Source organism: Ailuropoda melanoleuca, chromosome 2 (genome assembly GCF_002007445.2).
Source record: "Ailuropoda melanoleuca isolate Jingjing chromosome 2, ASM200744v2, whole genome shotgun sequence".
Classification (NCBI taxonomy): Eukaryota; Metazoa; Chordata; class Mammalia; order Carnivora; family Ursidae; genus Ailuropoda; species Ailuropoda melanoleuca.
The window spans coordinates 191,823,788-191,841,114 of NC_048219.1; the positions used below are offsets into that span (position 1 = coordinate 191,823,788).

General features: G+C 42.3%; 1 protein-coding gene across 5 annotated transcripts in view; it reads left to right on the top strand.

Annotated features, from left to right (window-relative positions):
• Positions 1 to 17,327, top strand: part of DIS3L2 (DIS3 like 3'-5' exoribonuclease 2) — a 344,092-nt gene that overhangs the window by 133,730 nt on the left and 193,035 nt on the right. The gene's annotated exons all lie outside the window — the stretch shown is intronic.

Here is a 17,327-nt window from a genome sequence, read left to right on the forward strand (position 1 = left end):
TGTTTTCAATTCATTTGGACATGTACCTAGGAGTAGAATTGCTAGGTCATGTGGTAATTCCCTGTTTAGCTATTTGAGGAATGTGGGGTTTTTGAAAGGATTTTTTTGTTATGAAATGCATGGTTACTAGAAGGGTTAATAAAAATAGAAAATCAGGATGAATTATAGGAAATCTTGAAGTAATAATAATTACATCTGTTCTTTATTGAAATATAACTGGAGCTTGCCCAGTTCTTTCACCGGCTTGTCCTTTTTACTTCCTCTTCCCATTTAGTATCATGGAGTCACTCCTACCTATGTGCCTGGTTTCTCTTTGACACTTCAGCAGGCGTAGGGAGCTTGGGTTTCAAAACATTACAAGTAATTTATTTTATAGTCTATACTCTGCCCCAGTCTATCCCTTATAGCACCTCGAATAGACACGCCTGTCAGCTTTTTTGCCCTTTTAACACAAAATTATTGCAATAGAAATTTAAATAAAAGGAAATAATCTATAATAAACGTTGTTCATGCTTTTATCTGAAAATAGGAGTTTCCACGACTCTAGCGTGTCAGTCACTATGCCATTCTTAGTGGAGGTGAATGAAGACTTGAAGGTCTCTGGAGTCACCTTCCCCATGGCTCCTCTAACACCCTTTTCAGTAAATCATGGTGCTCCTGATTCTCTTGCTTGCTGTCCACTTCTAGCTGTATACCTGGCTCCCTGGATTATTTAATAATCCACTTTTCTTGGGCTTACTGCTAATGGAAAGGGAAGATCAACAGCTTTTTGTGATGGTGTCATTTTCTCCTTATTTCTTGTCCCTTGCTCACTAGATTTCAGTTACCTTGGAATCTTTCTTCCCAGTCCATCCACTCATCCCCTTCTCTGGTACTTTCCAGGTCAGGCCAGTCTGTGCTAGTAACAAGTGTCGGATCTGTTTACAGTCACGTTGACATTGAAGTCGTAGAGTTCTGGACCTGCATGGGGCCTAAAGATTGTGTGCTCTTTATGACATGTGATAGTCTACCCCTAGGGTCTTTCAGTGGAGCACTTCACATTAATTATAAATATCTCATAGCACTGAATGAAAATAGTAAATTTGCTTTCAGCAAGACTGTGAGATCAACTTCACTTTTGTTACAAATGATACCAGCCCACTATGGTAACAGTGACTTTTCTCACTGATCAGAAGCTCTAATTAACAGTTATATGTTTTTTATTTTAAAAAAACGACAACAACAGAATAGCAAATTATTTTCAGTGTAGTTAAGTTACTAAAAATACTTCCAAGTGTGAGATCCTGGGAAAAAATTAATTTTTAAAAATGTGCTATAAAAAATCTGTTGTGATTAAAAGGTTAGAAACAACTGATCTAGTTCATTCCTTTTGTTTTACAGACGAGGAAACTGAGGCTCAGAGAAGGTACTTGGCTTGTCCAGTGTCCCACAGGAAGTTAGTGAGTTCGTAAAAGAAAAATACCTTGTATTTACAATAACAACAGACAGTTTCTTCATACAGATCATATTATTTAAAGAGCAAATCGTACCAGAGCAATTGAATTTCTTTCTATAAGAATATGTTAGGCATTGTTTATTGCCCACCTAATGGCTGTTTCCCTTTTCCCCTTTCCCATATGTGCCTTGATTTTCATCTGTTCCTTCCCCAGAGTCCTTGTACTTTGAGTGAGGTCGACCGCAGCTGCCAGGCTGAGTCTTGGTTGCCTTATACCAGCTGCTTGGTATGCCTGCTTACCTTGTGCCAATTGAACTTTCTGCAGAATTGGAAATGTTCTAACCTCTGCTGTCCAATACTGCAGCCACTAGCCACCTATGCTTGTCGAGCATTTGACATGTGGCTAGTGTGACCGAGAAACTGAATTTTTAATTGTATTTAATTTTAATTAATTTTACTTTAAATAGGTATGTCGATTTGTGGCTACTGTATTAGACATGGTAGCTTCATACCATTTCCTCTTCCCATAGGCACATGACCAAAGCAGTCTAATCGGGGTGACTCCTGCGTGGAGTTCTGAGATGTAAAGTAGTTTCCTGATGGATAACAACAGGAAACATTTATCCCTAATTGCTCCTGGTAGCTATTCTATGACTCGCTATTAGTGTTGTGAATAGAAGAATGGAGAACAGGGAAAAATCTGGGCCCCTACCGCCATTGGTGGGCCCTAGATCGACTGACCCTGAAGCCTGCCTGCCTTACCTCTGGACTTCCAGGCGCATGAGCCACTGAGTCACTTTTGATACATATAAACTGGTTTGTGTTGAATGTTTTGTCATTTCAACCAAGAATATCCAAGCAAATACAGAGGGCAGTACATGCCAGGTGTTATGCTACTTGCTGGAAAAGAAAGATGATCAAAGAGTAAAATCTAGATGCTTGTCCTTCAGGTGAAATCAGTCTATAAGAAGAGTTACAGTAACAGATATGTGTTCTGGGTCTCACCTGCCTTAATCCCCTTCAGTGGGAATTGCCTTTCCTAAAGTGGGAAATACAGTCTTCCCTGTCCTCAGGGCCTTGGTTAGACCATGAGTGGACTCCGACCCAAAGATCTTCAACACGTTGACTGGCCAGTGACCAGTTAGATATTTTTTCTCCACAGCTTAAGGACTCTGGAGCTAAAATGTGACATGGAATGTTGGCTGGAGACGCTTGGGAACAGAGGCTGCTAGTAACCACAGACAGTGCACATAGAGAAGAGGAACAGATTTGCAGAGAGAAGGAAGGGTCCATTCAGAAAAGGAAGGGCAGAGGGTGAAAGGAGGAGAGAGGAGGAGGGAGAGGAAAAAAAAAAAGATAGTTTATTCTCTGGGCCTTGAAAGATGAGTAGGGTTTGCCAGTGGAAGAAGGGTAAAAGATATCCTTGGTACGAACAGGGGCACAAAAGTGGATGATAGGTAGAGTCATATCTATAGTGCAAATAGAGCAGGATGCCCGGTGGGGACTCTGGAGAGGAGGGTGAAAAAATAGGCTCTGGTGGGGTTTTGCCCAGTTATCTGTGGCCGCTAAGTCCTGAGGTAGTGTGAGTCATCCAAGGTTTTAAGGAAAGGAGACTCTTAGGAAAAGGGGAGAAATTGGGGCATGGCATGGGACCAGTTAAAACTAGAGATCCTTGAAGACCTGACTGAACAATGGTAGCTGGAATGCAGAAGAAGGGATAGGTTACCAAGATATCTCGGAACTAGAATTGGTGGAGTTAGATGGCAGATCAGATATGGGACTTGAGGCAAAGGAGCATTCAAGAATGAGATGAATTCGATATCTAGTTTAGTAACTGCATGAGTACTTGCATTCTTAAATGAGAAAAACAAGAACAGTAGTGAGAGGGACTATGAATTCAGTTTCTGATCACATGTTGAATTTGAGTTATGGGAGGGTCATTCAGGTCATGACATCTAGTAGGCATGTGGAAATAGAAGTGTAGACCCAGAGGAGGGATGGTGAGAATTACAGATCTGAACAGTGTCATCAGTTGGAGCTGTGGGAAATTGATGAGATTATCAAGTAGATGGCCCACAGTTGGAATTTACCTGAAGTAGTCGTTGTCCTATAAAACCAAGGCACAAGCTGGTAAATATGAAAAACTCGGACGTGATTGGGGGTTGGGAAGTAACTGATAAAGATTTTGAGAGTTTTGTACACAACCTAACAGAAAAGTGTATGGAACTAAGAGGGAAGTGATGAGTATTTTCAAGAAATAAAGGGATACCTCTCTTTCCTTAGTGGGTATCAAATGATTAAGATGATTTTCATTTAAAATGACTGATTCTCACAATTATTTAAAGTCAACCTTTATTCAGGGAGGCCCTCTCTCTCTTTTGCATTAGAATGAATTAAAAGTGAAAAGTTCCATTTGGTATTTATTGAACTGGGAAACTGAGAATCAGCTGTAGATGGGGACGATTTTCATCTCCACTTCCCTCTACTGGGGATCCTGGACACTATTGTCTGTGAAGTTTTTGGTCTTTAGACTCTAAGGGGGAAAGCCCAGTCAAGTAGATCTTCCCTAGTCATCCCTTTGGCCAGCATAGTATTTCACCTGCTACCTAAGGTTTCTGATAGTTCTTTCTGTTAGAGACCCTTTCATTGCCACTACAGGTCCATCTTCCTGGCATCGATTTCACCTCTGGGTCACTCTAAATAATGCCATTTCTCCCCTGAGAACTGCCAGCTAGGTTTTTCCAAGTCATGCAGCAACGTAACAGGGGAAATCTTTGCCTAATAAAGTAGCGGTGACCGTAACCTGTTGAGATTTACAAGAAGCTATTGAAGATTCTAACTAAGCCTATTGGAAAAAACAGAACAAAACAAAACTGGGTCACATGGCTCTGGATGGGGAGAGAGAACGGACAGTTGTCCTACTCTGGGTATAGAATATCCACCCTTAAAGACAGATCTTATTTAACATTTTATAGGATAAATTTGTCCTTGGTGTTCAGATATTGCTTTAAAAAAATAATAAAGAATGAATGAGTCACCCCATCCCTGTAAGTGGAACCAGCCTCCCACCCCTGCATATCCTTTCACTAGCCCCCGGAGTGAACGCTCAGCTACACAGTAAAGTCTCTCATCTCTGCTCCCAGTTAGCTGACCCCTGTTTGGCCAGTCCCCTCAACTCTGACTCATTTGCTTGAGCCAGAAGCAGCAATAACGTATGAACTTGATAGGCTTGGCCTGGGCTCTGACGCCCTTTTTGACCCTCTTATTTCAAAGCCCCTTTGATAGCAGGTTCTGCAGTTTAGACTGTTACCCTTTTGACTCTGCAGTTCACCCACATCTCATTGCACCTGCTCCCCAGGTACAAATACTCGGTGGGCTTACTCTGGTACGTTGGGGCCAGGATCCAAACCTGTCTAGCGAGGCCTGTTTGCATCTCTGCCAGGGAAGGGGGAATCCAACAAAATGTGGCAACACTCCTAGTAGGAAAAAAAGTACTGAACAAGAGCTTTTGCTAGTCATTCTTGCCTCTTAGTGCTTCATTTTCCTTTTTTGTAAACACACATGCACATACACGTACACATACATACACACAAACCCTTCATAATAAATACCTGTCTTAACTTCTTCACAGATTCTTTCATAAATCAAATGAGGTAATGGAAGGGAAAGTATCTCAAAAAGGAGAAAGCATAGCCTTCCTCTATAGGCATTTCCAAATCATTTTTATTTTTGGAAACCTTTTGCCTCTTGAAACAATAATTGTCCGGTGAATCTTCCTGTAGAGGTCCTCAGACCACATATTGGTGATGAGCTCTCTTTGGCTGTTCTTGCCTGCCAGGGGTCTCCTGCCTGCCTCTCCAGCTTATGTTCTTGCACCTACCCATTCAGACCTGAGGTCCAGCCAAGCTGAACTTTGGATTGTTCCTGAACACTCCTTGCTCTTTTCTGCCTTCGTGCATCTGAGTCTCCTCTTTTCTGCCATGATGCTGCCTAATTACCCATCTCCTGTGAAAATCATCCCTCTGATCTTCAAATGTCAACTGTCATTTTACGTGTGTATTAATTATCTATTGCCATGTAACAAATTGCCACAAACTCAGTGGCTTAAAGTAACACTTGGGACGCCTGGGTGGCTCAGTCGTTAAGCGTCTGCCTTCGGCTCAGGGCGTGATCCCGGCGTTATGGGATCGAGCCCCACATCGGGCTCTTCCGCTATGAGCCTGCTTCTTCCTCTCCCACTCCCCCTGCTTGTGTTCCCTCTCTCGCTGGCTGTCTCTATCTCTGTCAAATAAATAAATAAATAAATAAATCTAAAAAAAAAAAAAGTAACACTTGCATTTATTGTGGGTCATTGTAGCATAATAAGAAATATATATTTGCCTCTGCCCCCAGTTCTTGACTCGGAACTCCTAAAACTCTGGGAATTTCCTTGGTGATAGAAGTGCTAGGAGCATCTTTTGTTCTCATATTTGGTCTTTGACCCTGGTTCCTGATACAGAGCTCCTAAAATCCTTGTAATTTCCTGAATGATGGGGGTGATGGGAATGTCTTACACAAAGCTCCTAAATCCCATGGAATTTCCTGAGTGATAGGAGCATCTATTGTTCCATGAAGCAACTCTTTGCGGATCCCTGGATAGCTTCAGGGTGGGGGCTGGTTACCTAGAAGACCAAGCCATGATTAGAAACTTGAAATTTTCAGCCCCACCCGCCATCCTCCAATGGGGGGAGAAGGGCTGAAGATGGAGTAACAATTGGTCATGCCTATATGATGAAGCCCTTATAAAAATTTCTGGACAACAGGGTTTAGGTTGGCGAATGCATCTACATGCTGGGAGGGTGGTACACCCCACTCCACAGAAACAAAAGCTCCTGCATTTGGGATCCTTCTGGACCTCACCCTATATAGCTCTTCATCCTGGCTACTCATCTGTATCCTTTATTATATTTTTTTGTACTAAACCAGTAAATGTACATTCAGTGTTGCTGTGAGTTCTGTAAGCCATTATAGCAAATTATTGAACCTGAGGAGAGGGGGTCATGGGAACTCATCTCCCCAGTATGTAGCCAACTCATAAGTGTGGGTAACCTAGAAACCCACTAAGTACATTTGGTGTCTGAAGTTGGAGGCAGTCTCGTGGGACTGATCCCTTAACCTGTGAGGTCTGTGCTAAGTCTAGGTAGGTAGTGTCAGAATTGAATTAAATTATAGGACACCCAGAGAATTAGGGAATTGCTTGGTGTGGAAAACCCATGCATTTGGTGTCCAAGGTGTTATGAGTAAACAAGGCTCTCCTTTAGTCAGGAATGTGGACATGGGGGCGCCTGGGTGGCACAGTGGTTAAGCGTCTGCCTTCGGCTCAAGGCGTGATCCCGGCGTTATGGGATCGAGCCCCACATCGGGCTCTTCCGCTATGAGCCTGCTTCTTCCTCTCCCACTCCCCCTGCTTGTGTTCCCTCTCTCGCTGGCTGTCTCTATCTCTGTCGAATAAATAAATAAAATCTTTAAAAAAAAAAAAAAGGAATGTGGACATGGCTCAGATCTGTCCTCTGCTTCAGAGTTTCTCACAAGGCTATAATCAAGCTGTCACTCATCTAAAGGCTAAACTTATGTGGTTGTTGGCTGCATTCAGTTCCTTGTGGGCTCTTGGGCTGAGGATCTCAGTTGCTTGCTGGCTGCTGGCCAGAGGTTGCCCTCAGCTCCTTGCTGCATGGGCCTCTCTATATGGCAGCGGTCTTCACTGGATCCAGTAAGGGAGACAGTCTGCAAACAAGGTGGAAGATACAGTCTTATGTAATATAATCATGGAAGTGACATTCCATGATCTTTGCCATATTCTATTGTTAGAAGCAAGACACAGGTCCTTCCCACACTCGAAGGGAGAGGATTATACAAGGGTGTGTAGCTCAGGAGGTGCGAGGATCAGTGGAGGCCATCTTAGCGTCTGCTCACCGCAAGATGTTTCCTCCTTATTTTTCCAGCTAAATGTGTGATCTTTCTCTTCTGTGACTCTTCTTCATAGCTACTTTTGTTTCCAGTTTATATTCCATCACTGATCTTATTATGGTTGAATATTTTCTTTTCTTCCCTCATATAACTGTTCTTGCTCATCTTTCATCCGCTTGCAACTCTGAGAACAGAGTCTTGTATTCAGCAAAAATTCTGCAAAAGACCCCTTTTTTTCCTTCTTTGAAACTGAAGAAGGACCAAGGTTGCTCTCCTGCTTAACAAACCGGAGTCCTTTCTGTCCACAGCAGCCACATAGGAGCCATTATAAAACCTTCAGATTCGCCAGTTTGGCATCAAAAGCAATGACTCATTCATGTCTATATAACCTGGCTGGGGTGATCCACATTAGTCTGATTTGCATTTAGAGTTAGAGCTTGTTACCTTATTAAGGAGATACAGTTTTCCATCAGAGATGCTTCACTCATTAGCTGTTTTTGAGTGGTGCATTGTTCTGTTTCCTAGGGGGCCTGATGGATTTTAGATAATGAGGCAGTCTATAAAAATCAACTTCTTCAAACTGTCTGTTTTCTTTTGCCTGTTAATGATCACTTTGTGGTCCTGCTTTTTTAGGTCACAGCAAGTGAATTGATAAAGAAGACTGGCTCTTGGAGAAGCAGCATTTTAATTCTGTCCTTTTTGCCCAACAGTGGGCTGGATCTTATTATTCCTGTTGGAGATGTTCAGTAGGATGAAATATGTGCTTTAAGAGGCTTGGAACATAAGAGAGATGTAATATATGTTTGATATATGTGGAATTGAAGACGCAGAACACAGTAGGACTCATCTAGTCTTGCTTCCCATGCTTTGAGGCCAGTTTCCACTTAACCCTCCAAGATAGCTTAGCACCTTTTTTATTTTTTGAACTTTTGATGGATAGCTAGTCCTCAGAAGTCAGGTAAAGAAACATTGGTTTGATTTTAGTAAACACTGTGTTCTAGTGTTGAAATAATCACATCATACTAAGATGTAAGGGTTGGCCCCTTTAAGAAAACTCAGGTGAAAGTCAGCTTAAACTTGGAGGAATCATCCGTCTGCTGGGAAAGATGCAGAATTAGTAAGTTAAAGCCAGCTACATTGTGTGCCTGCATTTTGGGTCTTTGGGGAGCCATGAGGCTAAAAGCCAATTAAAACTTTAGTAGAGAGAAATATAAAAGTGGTTTCTCCTGGGCAAGAGAAAGATTTGGAGCAGAGAGTGCTCGGAGAAAAGCAGGAGAGTGTTGATGATGTAATTAATACAGTTAACAGCTGGGAATGGGAATCAGTGCAGAGCCCCATCTGAGAATATGACTGAGAAACTCAAGTTTGGGCCTGAAAAGCCACATTATCTAGGTTTCAGCTCCAACTTAGGAACCTGAAGGCATCTCTGCATGGTCAGCTTGGTGAGGAGGGTGACCAAACCCTGCTACAACGAGAATGCAGATTAGAACAATATAGAAAAATTGGTAGCAAAGGGATTTTTCCTCTTAATGCTTGAGTATTAACTCTTTTTATTCATCTCTTCATCCTGTTCTCTTAATATGTCAAGTCCTTCTTTCCCCAGTCTCTACCCATCTGTCTGCTCTCACACATTGTTATCATCTAATTGATGTTCCCAACCTCTACCCCAATATGTAGAGCCATATCTCCAGCTTGGGTAGAGGACGTTATCATACTTGTATCCCATTGTCATCCCAAACTCAAAATTTGCCCCAGAGTTGATTGACTTCTCTCATTATCTTATCACTCAGATCTCTCAAAAATCATGTTTTCTTTTCCATTCTCACTTCCATGAAACCTGTTAGGATCCTGAAGGTTGTGTGGCATCATGGGAAGACCATGAGGTGCCAGCATTCATGAGACTGGTACCTATGGGCAAGCCTGTTATTTGATCTTTGCGAGCCTCATGTCTCCTATCTCTATAATTGGATAATTGGCATGATAATACCTGCCTGCCTCATTGGATTATTGGAGAATATTAAATGTGGTAGTGTATGTAAATCACCTGACAGTGCCAGGCGTGTGCAGTAGGTGCTCAATAGCTAGTTACTAGTTTTATTTTGAATGCACAGAGCACAGAGCCTGGCATGTCCACAGCCACTGTTTGGAGATGCCTTTCACATTTGATCCTCCCCTGGAATTGTGGTTCCCAGCTTGGACTGTAGTGGGTATCCTCCTCTAGCGCTTTTCAACAGATGAGTTTGGCTTGTATGTTTCAGAGAAGAGCTGCTCTACCCTCCCCCATGATCCCCCTCAGCTTTCAGCCACCACACTCACAAATGACTTGTGTCTAGACTCATCTCCTCCTCCATTTATTTTCATACAGAGAAGGTGGCATCTCTGTCCTGCCGCCTGAGGCTAATCTTTACCCCTGGGTTCTGATCCCATCCCTTCCTGCCCAGGGCCCCCTCCCAGTCCTCATGGTGCCCTCTTCAACCACACCTCTGTAGTGCTTCTTTCCCATCAGCAATGAACCATGACCAAGACTTCCTTATCTTAAAAAAATAAAATAACAGCAACCATGTTGTGATTTCTCTGTACCCCTACAGCTACCACCCTGTGTTATTCAAGTCTTGCACAGTCAGACTTCCGGAGCCTCGTCCACACCCTCGTCTCCTCCTTTTACCTTTCATCCCCGTTCCCCACGCACAGCATTCTGACTTCACTGTGTTTCTTTCTTTCAAATGAGTCTCACTAGGGGTGCCTGTGACCTTGTTATTGCTAAGCCCACTCTGCTGACCATGTTGAAATGCTTGTTTTTTGTTTGGGTTTTTGTTTTTGTTTGTTTGTGGGTTTTTTGTTTTTGTTTTTTGTTTGCTTCTCCCACCCCACATTGGCCTGATTTTTCTCCTACCTCCCTGACTGTATCTCAGTTTCCTTGTACGGTTTTCTGCTTCTGCTTTCTGAAATATTGGTGTTCTCCCTGCTTTGACTCTTCTAATTCGAAACCATCTCTGAGGAGGTCGGTCTACTCATCCATTTGCCCTCTGTACACAGGTGACACCCTCACCTCTCTCTCAAGCATCAGATCACCACAGACTTACTAAGTCCAAACGGAACTTATCTCGCCTCCTGGTTGCCTGAAGATGCTCTTCCTGTGGTGGCTCACTGCCCGTTTGTCTATAGTGTGGCTCTCACACTTTAGAGTGAGTCAGAATCAGAACCCCCTGTGGAGTTTGTTCCAACAGACTGTGGGGCCTGAGAACTTGCACTTCGGAGAGTTCCCAGGTGATGCTGTTGCTGCTGATCAGGGAACTCTGAGAACTTCTGTTTAAGGAATTGAGGCGGTTTTCCCTATTCCTTACTCCTCCCCCATGACTGCCCTTTTTCCCCTCCCATTAGCATCCAAATAATCTAGTCAGTCTTGCTTTAAGCACCTCTCTAGTGTGATTTATTGTAGTAACCTGCTAACTTGCTTTTTTTTCTTTTTTAAAGATTTTATTTATTTATTTGAGAGAGAGAGAGAGAGAATGAGCAGGGGGGAGGGGCAGAGGCAAAGGAAGAAGCAACTCCCTGCTGAGCAGGGAGCCCGGAGTGGGGCACCATCCTAGGACCCTGGGATCATGACCTGAGCCGAAGGCAGATGCTTAACCGACTGAGCCGCCCAGGCGCCCCTCTAACTGACTTTTCTGTGCCTAGTCTCACTTCTCCTAAATCTACTCTGAACACAGAAAACAGTGTGAGCTTCTTAAAGCGTAAGTAATGTTAGTCTCCTGCCTGCTTTCTTCTATAGCTCTTCGTTGCCTTTGGGATAAATCCAAACTTCCTAATGTTGACCTGGCCTCTGCCCGCCTATATAGCACCAACTCTTGTTTCTCCTTACTTCACACAGAAGGCACCAAGCATACAGAAAAGTAATGAGTAATTTAAATATACGTTATATAGCAGCCATATACTTGATGAGTGCTTACTGGGTTCTAGCCACTATAGCACTTTTACACACATTCATTTCGTTTTAATTTTCTCATTAACCATAAGACTGGTTACATTTTACGGAGGAGGAAATGTGACCTATTTTATAATGTTGCCATCGTCCTGTATACCAGTCATGTGCAGTCAGTTGTGCCCAGGATGACAGGGTTGTATTCCCTCAAAACTCACTGCAAGAGCTAATAATAATAATAATAATGATAATATCAACAACAACATTAATAGTATCTAACAGTTTTTGTGTTTGTACTTTGTGCCAGGGTACTTACTACCTGTAAACATAAATCATGTGAACTATTCCAGATTTACCAGGGAGGAAATTCATAGAGAAGGAATAACTTGTTCAGAGCCACACAGTTCAAGGTCACAGGACAGAGGTTTGAATTTAGTTAGGTCTTGTGACCTCAAAGCTCATGCTTTTAAATATTGTATCATCCCTATGGGTGGAAGCAGTGAAATTATATTGAGAGCTGTTTATTACTTGGCATCTTGTAAAATTTTAAAATTGTCAGTGTCTATAACTGAATTATAAAATTTTTGGCAAACCTCTCCTCCTCATTGGAACCCACCCACACGTACCTATCTTTCTTCATGATCTCATCATACTGTGGTGGTTGGAATTGGAGTCATGCTGGGTCCTGATGCCCCCTCTACTAACCATCTCCTTGGATGAACCCTGGGATAAGTTACTTTACCTCTTTGAATGGGTGGTTGCTATTCTCTAAAAGTCAAAACAGTAATACTTCCTTCATGGGGTTGCTGAGAAAAATAAATGTGAGAGTACCTGCCTCTTCCCTCTATTCCTTGTGTAACATTGGTCACTAACACAGTGGCTTCCTTACTGTCTCCCTGTTGTGTTTCCTGCACAGATCACCACTGTCCTCTCCCCTGTTCACACCCTGTCACTCTCCCCAACTATGCTGTATAGTGCCACCTGAAAAATCCCAGGGACTTTCTGTTATTGTAGTGGTGGGCTGTTATTCAGACACAGTCCTGTCCACTGAAACAACTAAAAATATTTGCATAAAGTAAAAAAAAAAAAAAAAGACCCAAAACTGTGAGCATTAAAGAGTTGACAATTGACAAACATTACCAGGTTAAAACTGGAATGGAGAATCCAGGCAATATTGCAGATTTGACCAGCAGTAGTGGAGGACAGAAGTTAAGGAACTGGGATCTCACAAGAAGCTGGGACACCAAAGGGCTACACCATGTGGGTGTGGGTGAGGGTAAACCTGAACCGTACCAGTCCTCAAGTGGAATTACAGCCCACGTTCAAGCTGACTGGGTCAACCAAGGAATCTCAAGTCTTGAATTAGCTTAAGGGCTAGTATGCCTCCAGGTGTCTGGCAAAACCAAGTGGAAATTCTTTCCAAAGAAAGGTTTCTTTAACCCAGGCCTCAAATTGTTCAGTGACCAGAACATAAATACAACGAGGCACTCAAGGAATCCAAACAGCAATGGCAAGAACCATCAGAAACCAACAGCCCTTCATAAATGTCATTAGATAGTAGAACCTGTAAAAAAAAAAAACTACTATATAAAGAAATAAAAAATAAGCTTGAACATATCTGGAAAGAGTAGGAAACTATGACATGTGACAAAGTAAATTGAAAAAGGAACCAAATAAAAATTCTAGAAATAAGCATAACTTTAATGAAATTAACTCAGTGGATGAGGAAAAATGTAGTATATTTGATGACATAGTTTAAAGAAAAATGCCTCAGTGGATGAATTTAATAGAAAATTGGATAAAGCTGAAGAAAAAATTAACAAATTGGAAGACAGTGAGAAAAAAATTACCTAGAGTATAGCATGGATAGACAAATAGAAAACACAGAGGAGGAGGGTCTAAATAAGTTAAAGTCCTAGAAGGAGATGAGTGAAAAAATAAGCAAAATGAAATTTAAGGGTAATGGCTGAAATTTTCCATAACAGCTGGATACCAAACCACAGATTTAAGATGACCAATGATTGCAAGTAGAATTAAAAAAAAATCCAAACTTAGGTATATCAAGATGTAACTCTAGAAAATCAAAAGCAAAGAGAAAATCATAAAAGCAGATAGAGAAAAAGAGATTCTCTTCATAGGAGCAACAGACTGACCATTCACCAAATATAATTCTTTTTTTTTTTTTAAAGACTTTATTTATTTGAGAGAGAGAGAGTGAGCAAAAGATAGAGAGAGCACAAGCAGGGAGCAGTAGAGGGAGATGGAGAAGCAGTCTCCCTGGGAAGCCTGACATGGGGCTCGATCCTGGGGCTCCAGGGTCATGGTCTGAGACAAAGGCAGAGGCTTAACCAACTGAGCCACCCAGGCACTCCTCACCAAATATAATTCTTTTTTTTTTTTTTTTTAAGATTTTATTTATTTATTTGACAGAGACAGACAGTGAAAGAGGGAATGCAGCTAGGGGAGTGGGAGAGGGAGAAGCAGGCTTTCTGCCAAGCAGGGAGCCCGATGAGGGGCTTGATCCCAGGACTCTGGGATCATGACCTGAGCCAAAGGCAGATGCTTAACGACTGAGCCACCCAGGTGCCCCACCAGATATAATTTTGATCATGTTATTCTCAAAATTTTCAATAGTTCTCTGTTCCTATAATGTCGTATAAGGCCTTTCGTGCCTGGTCCCCTCCCTGCAACTTGTTTAGAAACATAGAATCTTCTTCCTTCTCCCATTTATTCTCAATTGCGAGAATCGAGAATTGCCTTTGCACATGTTCCTCTCCCTTTCTGGAATGTCACTTGTTCAGTTGGATAGATTGAAACTCCTTTTGCCCAGTTCTTTGCCTTTTTCTTTACATTGCTCCCACTTGGCGTTGTTTGTATATGAGAGGACCAAAGTTTTCATAGGTGGCCTCAAATAGAAACACCTCAGAAGTAGAACTCGTGGTTTTCACCACCTCCTCTAGTCTTTCCTGTGCCAGTAATGATGCCTCTATCGATGTCAGAAAGCTGGAAATCACCCTTCACTTCTCATAGCTAATAATCCGTAAGCTCCCCTGTGTGATCACCACCAAAATCTATTAGTTCAACTCCACAATATGTCTTAGGTTGATCCTTTTCCTTCCATCTGCAGTGCCTGCATCATAGCACGGTCCTTGCATGTCTGGACTGCTGCGGCAGCTCTTCACTGGCCTCCCTACCTCCGCTCTCAGCCTGCTTGAACCTCCCCTCTGGCAGTGTCACTTTCGTGCACAAAATCCTTAGCCAGCTTCCCATTGTATTTAGGTTTCAATTTAGGATGTGTAAATCGTAGAAGATCCCAGCTGACTTGACTCCTGTTACCTCTCATCCTTGTCCCTTGCCATGCCCGTTCTTACGCTCACTGTGCTCTGGCTACTTGGTTTTCTTTCTGTTCTTTGTTTGTGCCCAGAACCTCTCACCTCTGCCCCTCCCCAAGTGCCATTTCCCACTTGGGGTCTTCTGTCCCCGTCTTCACTCCTGAACCATCCTCAGGTGTCAGCTTAAATGTCACTTGCATGCAGGGCCTCTTGTCCTGACCTCTTACTCTAAATTGTATATTGAGAGAACTCTTCCTCCTTGGAACTGTTGTTTCCTTCTTAGCCTTCATCACAATTTATAACTTTATATTTATTGAGTGGTTATTTATTGAATATCACTTGCACATTAAAGTATATGTTGTGTAAGGGATGGAATCACATTTCTTTCATTCACTGAATCCTTGATGCCCATTGCTCAATAAATACACATGGAATAAATGAATAAATGAAGAATCTCATGATTAAACAGTGTGGTTGATCTCTCATTAAACCAGCAACTTTGCTATTGGTGTAGCAAGACGTAGTTGTTGGAAACCTGTGACGGTGATTCACCTTTCTAACCTGGCATGGTGTTTCTTCACATTCATTGAACATATCTATGATGCTCACCTGCAGGGCTAAAAGCTTCAGTTTAATTTATTGGAATGCTTCTTTGAATAAAGCTTTGTTTCTGTCAGGATATCCTTATGAACACAGAACCTGAAAAGGTCATGTGCAGGTGTGATATCTGAAAATCACAATTGGGCTCGCTTCCATGGTTAGCCCTCTTTCTTTGGATGCAACCTGGCATAACCGTTGGAACAGAAGACTTGTTTGTTGTTGGGATGGAATCTAAAGCAACAGTCATTGTAAGTTGGAACCATCAGTGACTGTGATAGAGTGTTGCATGCCCAGGATTTGGGCTGCCTTAGAAAACCCCCTTGACTGCCAGCTCTTGAGACTGAAAGTTCAGATAGCAGATATCTAGGTAGACTGTACTGGTTCATGGTATTTCCAGCCTCCTAATCTTTTCTGAATGACCTTGTTCTGCAGAACACATTGGCAAGATATGTTATGGAGCAGATCAACAACTTATGTGGTTTTTTTCTCCCCGAGAGTATAAAAGATATTCTGAAAGCATCTAATGATCTTGGAATCCTGAACTATGGTCTAAAATAAAAGATGGATTTCCTGGTTTATCGAGTCATTCTTGAGCAGGATGGTTCTTAGCCTCCAAGTGTTTGAGTTTCTTCCAGGTTTTTCCTTGTGGTTGAGTTCCAATTTCAGAGCGTTGTGGTCTGAGAATATGCAGGGGATAATTTCAATCTTTTGGTATTGGCTGAGACCTGTTTTGTGTCCCAGAGCATGATCTATTCTTGAGAATGTTCCATGGGCATTTGAATAGAATGAGTATTCTTTGGTTCTGGGGTGTAGTGTTCTATATATATCTATGAGGTCCAACTCGTCGAGTATGGCATTCAAAGCCTTTGATTCTTTGCTTAGTTTTTGCCAGGGTGTTCTGTCTATTTCTGATAGTGGGGTGTTGAGGTCCCCTACTATTACTGTGTTCTTATCTATATGTCTCTTTATTTTGGTTAAGAGTTGGCTTGTGTATCTTGCTGCTCCCCTGTTGGGGGCATATATATTAATAATTGTCATATCCACTTGTTGAATACTTCCTTTAAGAATAATATAGTGCCCTTCTGTATCTCTCTCTATGGCCTCTAGTTTAAAATCCAGTCTATCTGATATGAGAATTGCTACTCCAGCTTTCTTTTGAGGTCCATTTGCGTGGAAGATGGTACTCCATCCCCTTACTCTAAGTCTGAATGCATCTTTGGGTTCAAAATGAGTCTCTTGTAGACAGCAAATGGATGGGTCATGTCTTTTTATCCAATCTGCAACCCTGTGGCGTTTTATGGGAGAGTTTAAGCCATTTAGATTGATAGAGATTATTGACAGATATGATTTTAATGATGCCATTTCTCTTTAAAGTCTTTGTATCGGTTGTGACTTGCTGCTCTGTATCACTCTTGGGGCCTTTTTACCTTTATAGAGCCCCCCTTAATATCTCCTGTAGGGCTGGTTTCGTGGTTACGAAATTGGTTAATGATTGGCGATTTTGGAACGTCTTTATTTCTCCATCAATTCTGAATGACAGCTTTGCTGGATAAAGGATCCTTGGCTGCATGTTTTTCTCTGAAAGAGCTTTAAAAATGCCCCCCCAAGCCTTTCTCTCATTCCAGGTCTCTGTAGACAGGTCTGACGTAATCCTGATACCTTTGCCTTGGTACGTGAGAAATTTCTTTGCCCTGGCCGCTTTCAATACTGTATCCTTGGATCTAATATTTGCGAATTGCACTATGACATGCCGTGGCGTAGGTTTGTCCTGGTTGAGCTTGGATGGGGTCCTCTCTGCCTCTTGGACACGAATGCTTGTTTCCCTTGCTAGATTAGGGAAGTTTTCAGCTACAATTTGTTCAAATATCTCTTCTAGACCTCTGTTTTTCTCCACCCCTTCAGGGATGCCGATGATTCTGACATTGGATCGTTTCATAGAGTCAGTAATCTCCCGTAATCTACATTCGTGGGCGTGGATTTTTTTAAGACCAGCTTCTATTTTCGTTTTTTCTTCTACTAACCCATCCTCCAATTCGCTAACGCGTTCCTCTGCCTCGGTGACCCTGGCCGTCAGAGCCTCTAGTTTTGACTG